The sequence below is a fragment of the Lissotriton helveticus genome, chromosome 11, assembly GCF_964261635.1.
Source record: "Lissotriton helveticus chromosome 11, aLisHel1.1, whole genome shotgun sequence".
Taxonomy (NCBI): domain Eukaryota; kingdom Metazoa; phylum Chordata; class Amphibia; order Caudata; family Salamandridae; genus Lissotriton; species Lissotriton helveticus.
The window spans coordinates 942423169-942435507 of NC_136072.1; the positions used below are offsets into that span (position 1 = coordinate 942423169).

The 12339-nt window shown below is 50.9% G+C and overlaps 1 protein-coding gene across 4 annotated transcripts in view; it reads left to right on the forward strand.

Annotated features, from left to right (window-relative positions):
* The window catches only part of CHEK2 (checkpoint kinase 2), a 260226-nt gene that overhangs the window by 42179 nt on the left and 205708 nt on the right, over positions 1–12339 (forward strand). For 2 of the 4 annotated variants that reach the window (XM_078667290.1, XM_078667292.1), the window contains exon 3: positions 297–442. The gene's annotated coding sequence lies outside the window, so the exon portion shown is untranslated. The remainder of the gene's footprint in view (positions 1–296; positions 443–12339) is intronic. The other 2 variants (XM_078667289.1, XM_078667291.1) reach the window with 1 other exon arrangement.

The following is a 12339-nucleotide window of genomic DNA, read 5'->3' on the forward strand; positions in this document are numbered from 1 at the left end:
GTAAGTCATCAACATCAGAGGTAGCACATGGTGGACATTCTCAGGTTCCGAAATTGGTGAAATGTAAAGATTTTGCTCTTTCATACACCTCATTTTACAGTAGTATGGAATTCCTTCACCCTTACTTTCCAGTGGACACCATGGCAAATTATTTTATTTTATTTCTGTTTGAAACGGTGTTGGCAGTATTTGCTTGAACAATCAATTAGTTTTACAATACTGGTAATGTTTTATATTATTGCTCTTTATGTTGTTGACTATTTTTTTCATTTTTTGCTTTCTTTATTTGGTTGTAGGGATTCTTGAGAACTACATTGCTTACATATGCAAGATTTGCTTTTAGCAGTAACCTAAACTACATTTTTCCAGAGCGGCTGAGGATCCCAGTGGGGAATTAACCAACTTGGATGTTGTATCTTGGCTAGCTTCATTATATTGGTCCGTGAGTATATGTAATAGGTTTTTTACTTTAAGTCTTACCATGGTTAAACACTTTGGCTTGAAAATGTAAAGGTGTTATCTTGTAATTAACAAAGGCAAGCCATTACTTGCAACATTTCCGAATTCTGCTTGTGTGTTCTCTTGCAGGTCATTAAATACCTTGCATGTTAGCCAGTAATATAAGAGAAAAGAGTGATGGAATGCCTGAATTAATCCCAGTTGCTAGATATTACTAGAAAACTCCTTCCAGTCCAAATTTTTTTTTCTCTCTTTAGCTCACTGTTGATAGGGTCCACCAGTAAGCATACCAGTCTTTGTCATGCTCCAGCCCCAACTGCTAGGCAACATTCTGAAATGCAAGCCCACACCATTTTTGGTTCTCATGTATGAGGTGTAGCCTCAAACCTATAATGCAATGAGTGATGAACGGAATGCTTGAATTAACCACCCCCCTCCTCGCCCTCCCCCCACTGATAACTACTCAGTCCATTTTAACATGCTAACTGGCACTACTGGCTGATGTGCAAATCGGCTTTGATCCTAGCAGCAGGCCCAACTGAGTGGATAACCTGTGAACCTATTGAATCGGCACACAAGCAACCCCAGAGTTGTTTCAGCTTTGTTGGGTCTGATCAGTTAGGTGCTATTTGACACATTTGATTATTCCATATTTCATAACACAAGTATAATGTAAAGATATTGGTGGATAGGTTCTACAGTGGCTCACCTGCTACCTCGGTGATAGCTACTAGTATGTAGAAAACAAAGATTCTAGTTCTTCGGGTGTACAATCTCCTTATTGGATTCTATCTTTGCACTTTAAAACACAATAGGACCCACTTGGCACACCCTTAGTTGATGTTGGCATCCCTTTTAATTCATATGCTGACGATACTCTCCTTAATGCTTAGATTCTTTATCCAGTTCCTTTAGAATCCGAATACATCCTCTGAACTCATTGCCTAACCCTTACTGTGGTATGCATTAATGTATCCAAATACGTTTTCCATAATGCATGTATTTCTATATTCAATTCAACCTTTCGAGCAAAGAATAACTACAGTTGAAGATCCATGGTTTCAGAAGGAAAACCCTTATCCATTTAAAGCCTTTGCTTTTTATTTGCAGATTGTCAGACCACAGACACGCCAAAAGCCACCCTATGTCGTTCATACTATTTTCCTCTTCTGGAGCTCTCCACATTGACCTTCCAATTTTGGCTTCAGTATATGTTCACCTCCAATATGTTAATCATCGCTTAACTATTTTCTTTGCTATGTAAATGGCTTGTCTTGTCTAATCTTTAGTTGCTAAGTGTTCTGACAATGGCAGCATGTTGTGTGAATGTTGAGTGTTACTCCACTGAAGCAAACTTGCATCTCATGGACTCCTGCATTGTTCAGTTAATTTACATATTTGTAATCTTGTGATCCCTTCACCATGCTACCTTGGGCGATGCTCCAGTTCAAGGACACTATTGTATTTTTGCAAATGCCTTGTTTGGCCTGTGACGTTTCTCCACTAACCTCCGTATCTGGCAAATATCACAAATTATGTTTAAGAAAAATGTTTGTGTAACCTTTTTTTATTACTTTGGGACAGACCTTGCTTGAATACCTGGCTTTTCCACCGGCCAAGCCGCTATCAGCCAAACTCCATCTTCCAGCTGTAGTCCTCCCGCCGCCGCTCCTTACATCAGCGGCCGCCGAGTGGAGGACTACATTTCCCTTGGGGCATAGCGGCAGGAGCCGCCAATGTCATCTCCCGGCGTCGGAGGCGCTACAAAAAGCGCGCACTACCGGTGGAGCGGGTGTAACCTTTTTTATTACTTTAAGACAGACCTTTGGGACAGACCTTGCTTAAATACCTGGCTTTTCCACCGGCCAAGCCGCTAGCAGCCAAACTCCATCTTCCAGCTGTAGTCCTCCCGCCGCCGCTCCTTACATCAGCGGCCGTCGAGTGGAGGACTAGATTTCCCTTGGGGCATAGCGGCAGGAGCCGCCAACGTCATCTCACGGCCCCGGAGGCGCTACAAAAAGCGCGCACTACCAGCTTCGCGGGACGCCGGGCGAAGCCCGGGCAAAGGGCGTGCTGTCTGTGCCGTCAGGGACTGCAGGAGGCTGGGCTGGGCCTGACCTCTTTCATTTTGACCTGGACCATTCTGACTGTGATACAGTAAGCCATTTTCTGCTCACTTCAACCTCATATCTGACTCCATTGACTGCAAATGCTAAGTGACTATAATACCTTTTTGACATTTACGTAGCAGACTATAGTGGCTTACTTGTAATTACTAGTGAAACCTGGCTACAGTATGTCCACGTGTGCACCAAAAGTTAAACCCTCTACTCTAGGGGGTTCAACAATAGGACCCCTAGATAAATATTTCACCAGGGCTACCCTAGTGATAGACCGAGAAATCGGGCTGGCTGAGCGACGTGCCGAGGGCCGGTTATCTGTCGAACTCCTCAAACACAAGTCCTCATCTCTGGGTCAAATACACTTAGCTACTTCACCACAAAACAATAACCTATCAGAAAATGTGGACTTAGAGCTATCCAGCATTGAGAGCACCCCTCTAATTTTGCAAGATAGATCCCTCACATCATCTACCAATGATATAACCAACAATTCCTATATAAATGACCCACCCTCTTTATCTAACTCATTAATAGAGTTGGAAGCAGCCTTAGAGTCAAATATAAACGTTCCACCTCCCTTATCTAACTCATTAGTAGATCTGGAAGTAGTCTCATAGACAAATATAAACGTTCCACCTCTCCTATATAATTCATTAGTAGAGTTGGAAGTAGTCTCAGAGACGCTTTCCTCGACAGTAGTTAGTGTTCAAAAAGAAAACAAACATAGCAAAAGGCATCAAGGAGCCCAACGGTCACCTCCAAAAAAAAGAAGGAAGAAGGGTGGGGACAGAAAAATGGGTAAATGTCGAAAAACACCTTTACCATCAGCGGAATTAACGAGGGAGGTTCCAATAGATCCTCTGAGGGATGTACCATCAGGCCCCATTACAAGTTTACTCTCAGAAGGTTTGTCCTTAAAAGGGCTAATGGAGGCTATGGAATGCCTCTTAAAATCCATTTTGCTACCGCTCACAGAGAGAGTTAAAAGGCTGGGTGATCAAATGAACCGTTTATTGGAAGTTTCAAATTCCAATGAAGAGGTCCCCAAACAAACTAATTCCCAGGTCAACCGCCCGTTAACTAATTGTCCAGCACAGAGAACAACCAGGCCACAAGCGGACTACCCCATACCCAAACCAGTGATTCCCCAGACCGCTCCTCCTAGACCGGAGCTGTCACAACAGCAACATAGAGAGAAAACTAAAACCGGTTCCTTGAAATTTCCCACTGCCAAAAGTACAGCTCCAACTAAGGCACCCAAAACGTATACGGCACAACCTAATAGCAGAAACTATGTAGACCTAAACTATGTCATCATTCTGACCGGAGTTCCAGTTGTGGCAGAAGGAAGTATAGAAACCTACGCTAGCCTTAAAACCAAAGCCATATATTGGTTACGTAATAACAGACCTCTCCCACCACACTTAAATGGAGATATAGTGTCTGTTAGACGATGTAACTGGGTGGGTCCTCGACCAAAAGATATCGAGGGGGACGTTGTGATAATTAATTTTAGGGATCATAGAGTTATAACGCATATTAGTGATTGGTTCCCAGGGAGAGATGATGGTAGTGTGTCATCCCGCAATCTGAGCTATTTCTATCCTAAAGCTCTGATGACCCCTCTAAACTTTCCACCAACCCTGAATAGATTCAATCCTTTGCAAATCCCCTTTCGCAATTCTCAACTCACAGCGTCAAGATACGGAGCCAACAATGTTCCCCCTTTTTTCCCACCCCAACGTTCCAATAGGCCCTTTCTCCCTTCTGTTAGTACATACCACCACACAAATTCAAACGGGCATTGGAATATTCCATTATATAATCCATTTGATCCCCTCTCTGGCCTAGATGAAAATGAATGACTGGCGCTACCTGATTCCCAACTAGGATGTACCCACGTTCAACCGATTAATTGTAAAATAACCAATGAAGCTACCACTGCTACATTTATCCTCATTATTAGGGCATTTGAGCCCCCACAAGTAACACCGGGGGATAATTTTCTATCACAACCAGATTTGTCTTCTAGTTTAGGGGCCCCTCTCGTGCTTTTGAAGCCTGCTAAAATGGGAAAAACTGTATTAAACTCACGTTCTCACTATGCGAAAAATCATTGTGCCTCAGGGTGTAACTTAGCACCTAACAGACCTGTTACTTTTACCACACTTGGTGAGCCTACCCTTGGAAAATCCTCTACCCCGTCTTCCCAGAAAGTAGAAATTAATCTAGCATGGGAGATTAGGAAACAACATACTCTCTTATTTGCTAAACCATGTTCTACCAGTAATGGAGAAGAAAAAGGGGTCGTTTCCATGAAACCTACACAAATACCTGAATCTTCCCCCCCACTTAGTTCTTAATTGGAACGTGGCAGGTCTGGCAATTAAAAATGGCTACCAACCATGGTTGGAATTAGTGAGTAACTACACCATCCTTTGTTTCCAGAAAACATGGGCATTAAATCCTGTCCATCTCCTTGGGTTTCAGACCTTCCACTCACCAGCCTCAGCAAGTGCCCAGGGACGAAATAGGGGCGGCTTATGTGTGTATGTTAGTATTTCTAGTGGACTCACTGTGTTGAAACATACTCCCACTGAATTCTATCAGATTGTCATGATCAGATGGGGTAACTCTGTTAATTTGATTGTAATACATTTTTATAATAATGTGCCCTTAGAAAACCTATCCCGAATTATAGATAAATTGAGCCACACGATTATCACTCTAAAAGAATCTGAAGGTGGGGAGTGCGTCCTTGTTTGGCTGGGTGATTTTAACTGTAATATCTGCCAGCACGGCCCAAAGGGAATTTGCGGCCTCTGGTCCCTTTTGGATGATACACCGAATCCTTTCACTCATTCTAAAACGGGGGACATTTTAAATAATTTTCTTTTTTATTTTAATTTGTCATATATTAACGACTTATGCTCACCACCCCTACCTTTTCAGCCAACGTTTCATGGGAGGGGTTGTAACACCGTGATAGATTTTACTCTTTTCGCCAAAACACACGCCCATTTACTGTCATCATGGAAAACCCTAGATGATATTTATGGCGACCACTATGCTATCTCATTTTCTATAAACAAGCCCCTACATAAGCAGGCACCTAGGGACAACTGCCCCATCTATCAACAACCTATTTCCCTTGTGCGCACCAACGGTTACACCCTTAAATGGGATAAGGTTAACCCAGCTGGGCTTCTTGATAAATTAATCTGAAAGAGACACGTTAGTGATAGATTCCTTACCTTAGAATATCCCCAGGCGTCAGACTGGATCCGGAAATTTTTGCGTAGCAATACCCCTGCGCGTCGTCTGCGGCTCCGCGTCCGTCGTCGGCGTCGTTAGCGCCGGAATGACGTCGTCGGAGTACTTAGACGCCGCCCATGCGCGCTGACGTCAGTTCTTCTTTTTTCCGCGCCAGCTAGCGCAGATCCGGAGAAGCTCTACCCCTAGTCATTTTTTGACTAAACTTTTTGATCTTTTTCGATCCTTTCTTTATTGAGTCCTCGACTCTATCGGTGCCGGTAGGGATGCCCGGGTTCAAGCCCTGTTCGAAGTGCGACCGACTGATGTCGGTTACGGACCCCCATCGCCGGTGCCTGAAGTGCTTAGGCTTCGACCACGACGACCGCACCTGCTCCGACTGCCGGGCCCTGACGTCGAAGGCTAGGCGAGAGCGGTCCCGCAAGCGACTCGAGCTCCGGCAGTCGGCCCCGCGCCGTTCCCGGTCCTACGGGAGGTCGAGGGACCGGTCGCGGGGTCGGAGTCCTCGCAGCTCCGGGAGTGGACATGGGTCGTCGGGATCCAAGTCCTCAGGTAAGAGGCATGAGAGGTCGGAGCGGCATCATCGCTCCTCCGACCCACCCTGACGCTCGCACGATGCGACCGGGGGTTCGGGCGACACCGCCCACGCGGCTCCGCGAGAGTCGCAAGCGTCGCCGCCTGCCCCACTCCTTCGGGTCCCTGGGCACGGCGCGACGCCGGAGGAGGTCGAGCGGTACCTCATGGCCATGAAGTCCCTCCCTCTTCGGCTGGGCCCCGCGGCGCCTCCGGGCCCAGCGGTCCTGGCTGGAGGCCCTAGCGGGTCGGGCGCTTCGGCCCCGACGCCGCCGGGTGCTTCGGCCCCGGCACCGCCGGCGACTTCGGCCCCGGCACCGCCGGCGACTTCAGTCCCGGCGCCGCGGGACCTCACCGAATCCGCTTCCGGATCCGGGTCGTCGCCGGTCGACCCCACCGGCGCCGGCCCCGAGGGTGTCACCCTCGGCGCCCATTGTGGACGCCGTCCCCAATCTTCCCTTCGGTCCGACTCTGGCGCCGGAACGGCGCCGTTGGGCGCCGCTTCCGACAGCCTTTGGAGATTTCTATTTCCATGAGGAGGTCCAGTCTGTTTACCCTGGGTTACAGGAGACTGATGACGGAGGTGATTGGGAGGGGTCTGAGGACCCTCTGGCACAGGATTGCCAGTCACAGGAGGACTGGACATATGAGCTTGGGGAGGCCAGTGGTATTGACACCTCGCCAGACACTGGATTTGTCTCCCCTCCCACCGTGGCTACGGAGGAGGGGGCTGCTTACAGCATAGTGTTGATGAGGGCAGCCAAGGCCTTGGGCCTGGAGCTCCCCGTCGCGGCCGTGAGGACTAACCTCCTCACTGAGGTTCTTAAACCGCAGGCAAGCTCCAGCGAGCCTCTGCTGCCGTTTAATGAAGCCCTATGTGACGTTCTTGTGGGCACTTGGTCCAAGCCCGCCACAGGTCCGCCTGTGGATAGGAACGTGGCCAGACGCTACCGCCCGGCCCCGGGCGACCCTGGCTTTTTGTCCACCCACCCCACCCCCGAGAGCCTGGTTATCCAGGCCTCCACTTCCCAGACCGCATTCCCGACGGCCCCGCCCGATCGGGAATCCAAGAGATATGAACAGTTCGGAAAGAAAGTGTTCTCGTCCCTGAGTTTGGGACTGCGGTCTGTCAACACCACGTGTCTCTTGGGCCGCTACACCCACACCCTGTGGGACACGGTTGCGGACGTGCTGCCACAATGCCCGGAGGAGGTCCGGGCTAAACTCGCCCAAGCCCTTGTGGAGGGTCGAGATGCGGCACGATACTCTATCCGGTGTGGACTGGATACCACGGACTCACTAGGCAGGGCAATGGCAACGACGGTGGTGGTTCGACGCCACGCCTGGTTGAGGTCCGCCAATTTCTCGGCCGATGTCCACGCCACCCTCCTGGATATGCCGTTCGATGGCCGTCGCCTTTTTGGCGACAAGGCAGACCATGCGCTGGAGCGCTTTAAGGACTCCAGGGCTACGGCCAAGTCCTTAGGTCTCTCGACCACGCGCCAGCAATCGGGTGCCTTTCGCTCCGTTCGTGGCCACGGAAGGGGCGTCCCCACAAGTGCTGCCAGCCACGCACCGCAGAATACACAGCAGTGCGGTGGCGGCCGTGGAAACCGCCGTGGCGGCGGCGGTCGGGGTCAGCGGCGAGGCCAGTCCACACCTCCCTCCGCAGCACCTGCCTCCAAACCTTCCTAGTCCGAGCTTTCAGGCCCATGTGACGCCTGTGGGAGGCAGGGTTCGCCATCACCACTTCCACTGGCGCACTGTCACATCGGCAAGTGGGTGCTGCAAATCGTCCGAAGGGGCTATTCCCTCCCCTTCGAGGCGACCCCTCCAGCCATGCCACCGCAATTCCACCGTGTGTCGGGGGATCACTTGCAACTTCTGCAAGAGGAAGTCACGGCCCTCTTGGCCAAGGGGGCCATCGAGCGCGTTCCTGGGCCAGAAGTAGGGTGTGGATGTTACTCCCACTACTTTCTGGTGCCCAAGAAGGGCAAGGGGGGCCTGCGCCCAATCTTGGACCTACGGAACGTCAACGGCTTCCTCCGTCAAGAGAAGTTCAAGATGCTGACTTTGGCTCAGGTCTTAGCTGCCCTGGACCCCGGAGACTGGATGGTAGTGTTGGACTTGCAGGACGCTTATTTTCACATCCCCGTCCTGCCGGCCCACCGGCGTTACCTGCGGTTCACGGTAGGCCACGAGCACTTTCAGTTTACCGTGCTCCCCTTTGGCCTTACCAGCGCCCCACGGGTGTTCACGAAGGTGATGGCGGTGGTCGCAGCTCATCTAAGCAGGTTAGGGGTCTCAGTCTTCCCCTACCTCGACGACTGGTTGTTGAAGTCGGGCTCGCCCCAAACAGTCGTCAGCCACCTCCAGACTACGGCCGACCTCCTGCATTTGCTGGGGTTCTCCATCAATGTGCCGAAGTCGCACCTGTGTCCCTCTCAGAAGCTCCTCTTCATCGGAGCGGTTCTAGACTCGGCGCGGTTTCGGAATTACCCTCCCGAACAGCGGGTTCGAGATATTCAGGCTCTGATTCCCATCTTTCAGCCTTTATCCTGAGTCTCGGTCAGGTTGACGCTGCGGCTTCTGGGGCCGATGGCCTCCTGCATCCTTCTGGTGCGTCACGCCCGGTGGCGGATGCTGGCTCTGCAGTAGGACCTGTAGTTTCAGTGGGCCCAGCATCAGGGCAACTTGTCCGATCACGTCTTGATCTCGGAGGGCACTGCAAGACAGTTGCAGTGGTGGCTCACGGACCGCGATTGGGTCAGTGGCAGGTCCCTCTCCCTACCCCACCCGGAGCACGCAGTTGTGACGGACGCGTCCCTCCAGGGCTGGGGTGGCCACATGGGAGAGGCAGAGATCAGAGGACTCTGGTCTCCGGCGGAGGCCCGGCTCCACATCAACCTGTTGGAGTTACGGGCGATTCGTCTAGCGCTGAAGGCATTCCTCCCCTCTGTCCGGGGGAGTGTAGTGCAGGTGTTCACGGACAACACCACCGCCATGTGGTACTGCAACAAACAGGGCGGGGTGGGGTCGTGGACCCTATGCCAGGAGGCTCTGCACCTCTGGCAGTGGCTGGAAAATCAGGGTGTGACCCTGGTGGTTCAACACCTGGTTCTCTGAATGCCAGGGCGGACGAACTCAGCCGTCGGTGCATGATGGATCACGAATGGTGTCTGAACTCGGACGTGGCGCAAGGCCTCTTTCAGCAATGGGGAGAGCCTTGGTTAGATCGATTCGCCACCGAAGAGAACGCGCAATGTCATCAATTCTGCGCGTTGGAATTTCCAAGGCGGCACTCGCTCGGAGACGCTTTTCGTCGCGAGTGGAGCTGCGGTCTGTTGTACGCCTTTCCGCCTATACCACTTCTGCCCAGAGTGCTGAAGAAGATCAGGCGCGACCGGGCCCAAGTCATCCTTGTGGCTCCGGACTGGGCACGAAGATACTGGTATCCCGAGCTACTCAGCATGTCAGTAGATCCCCCCCGATTCATCTGCCCCTTCGGGAGGACCTTCTGTCGCAGCAGCAGGGGACGGTCCTCCACCCGAACCTGTCCAGTCTCCACCTACAAGCTTGGAGATTGAGCGCCGACAGTTGAGGCCATTTGACTTGCCTCACGAAGTCTGTAATGTCATTCTGGCAGCCAGGCGTCCCTCCACAAAGTCGGTATACGCCTGCAGGTGGAACAGATTTGTGGCATGGTGCACAGCAAAGGCTGTGGATCCACTCTCTGCCCCCCTTTCTGAGGTTCTCCTCTTCCTTCTTTCTCTTGCCCAGCAGGGCTCTGCTCTGGGCACTGTCAAGGGCTACCTTTCTGCCCTTTCTGCCTTCTTAAGGCTACCTGATCAGCCTTCTTTGTTCAAGTCCCCTATTGTAAATCGTTTTCTTAAGGGCATCACGCACATGTTCCCTTCGTGATGCCCCAGTGGGACTTGAACCTTGTTCTTACCTTCCTGATGTGCGCTCCCTTTGAGCCACTTCACAACTGTCCTCTTCGTCTTCTGACTCTAAAGACTGCTTTCCTGGTTGCCATCACCTCTGCCAGGAGAGTGAGTGAGCTCCAGGCCCTTTCTTGTACTCCACCTTTCCTTTCTGTCCATCCGGACAAGGTTGTGTTGCGTACCAAGCTATCCTTCCTGCCCAAGGTTGTCTCAGCCTTCCACATTGGGCAGTCCATCACCTTGCCGACCTTCTTTCCGCCTCCGCATCCCTCTAAAGAGAAAGAGCGGCTCCACCGTCTGGACCCAAAACGTGCGCTCTCATTCTATTTGGATCGCACACGCCAGTTCCGGGTGGATGACCAACTCTTTGTTGGCTACGTGGGTGCTAAGAAGGGGAAGGCGGTGCACAAGCGGACCATCTCCCGGTGGATCATCTTGTGTATCCAGGCATGTTACTCCTTGGCTAAGAAGGAGCCCCCTGTTGGATTGAGGGCTCATTCCACCCGGGCCACGGCGACTACAACTGCCCTGGGCCGGGGAGTGCCCTTACAGGACATTTGCCAGGCAGCTACGTGGGCCTCGCTGCACACGTTCGCACGACACTACTGCCTGGACAGTCAAGTCCGGAGGGATGGCTTCTTTGGCCGTTCCGTCCTCCAGGACTTTCTGGTGTGATTATTGGTTCGCAGACCCACCACCGGGGTTGGTATTGCTGGGGTATCTATTCTAAGGTAAGGAATCTATCACTAACGTGTCTCTTTCAGATGCACAAGTTACTACTTGTGTAACGATATATCTGTAAGAGACATTAGTTAGTGATAGATTCCTTACCGACCCACCCATCCTCCCCGTTCTGCGAACCGATTTCTAGGGTTAAGGTCATCCCCTTTCAGGGCCCTAGTTTCTTGGCACCAGTGTTGGTTCTATCATGGCTCTGCGTATCTGGCGCGGAAAAGCTGTGTATCAGAACTGATGTAAGCGCGCATGGGCGGCGTCTAAGTACTCCGACGACGTCATTCCGGCGCTAACGACGCCGATGACGGACGCGGAGCCGCAGACTACGCCTACCGACGCGCAGGGGTATTGCTACGCAAAAATTTCCGGATCCAGTCTGACGCCTGGGGATATTCTAAGGTAAGGAATCTATCAATAACTAATGTCTCTTACAGATATATCGTTACACAAGTAGTAACTTGTGCTTTATGTCAAGAAAGGAAGAGATTGACATCTGCTTATCCCCCTTGGAAGATCCCTTGAAAATATTGGATTCGTTTTCAAGGATTCAAGCATCCTTAAAGCACCTACTCTGCCGTCAGTTCAGGTCAGGCGCTAATAAACCTAAAGGGTGGTTTGATAAGAACTGCACATCTGCGTTAAAATCCCTAAAAAAGGTCTTACAGGCCATACCTAGATCCCCATGTGAGGTCCGACAGGCCAGACACCTGTATCGCCGTGCAATTAAGATTAGGGAGAAAACCCTGAAGCATGAGGCCTGGCAAGCATTAATATCTGCCTCGGAAAACAGGGATCCAACTGCGTTTTGGAAGGCTGTAAATGCCCCCTCTGTCCGGAACAAAAATTCTGAGACGATAGATATAGCTATAAATGGGGATACTTGGGTGGCTCATTTCCAAAATCTGTATGACAATCCACTCCCCATTCAATTACCTCCCCGGGCTCTTCCCACGTCTTGCGATAATAGTAGATCTTGCCGGGGAACTCTCCCCTTTGATATCGTTTTTACGTGTGAGGAGGTCACTTTGGCTATAAGGGACGGTCCACCAGGCAAGGCACCGGGCCCGGATGTGATACCTATTGATGTTTTTAAAGCTGAAATTGATCTCTGGGCCCCATTATTAACCATTGTGATGAATTGTTCCAACACTCACGGACTTATCGCAACGTGGTCAGAGGCGATAGTTGTCCCCATATTTAAAAAGGGGGACAGGCATGATCCATCTTGCTAT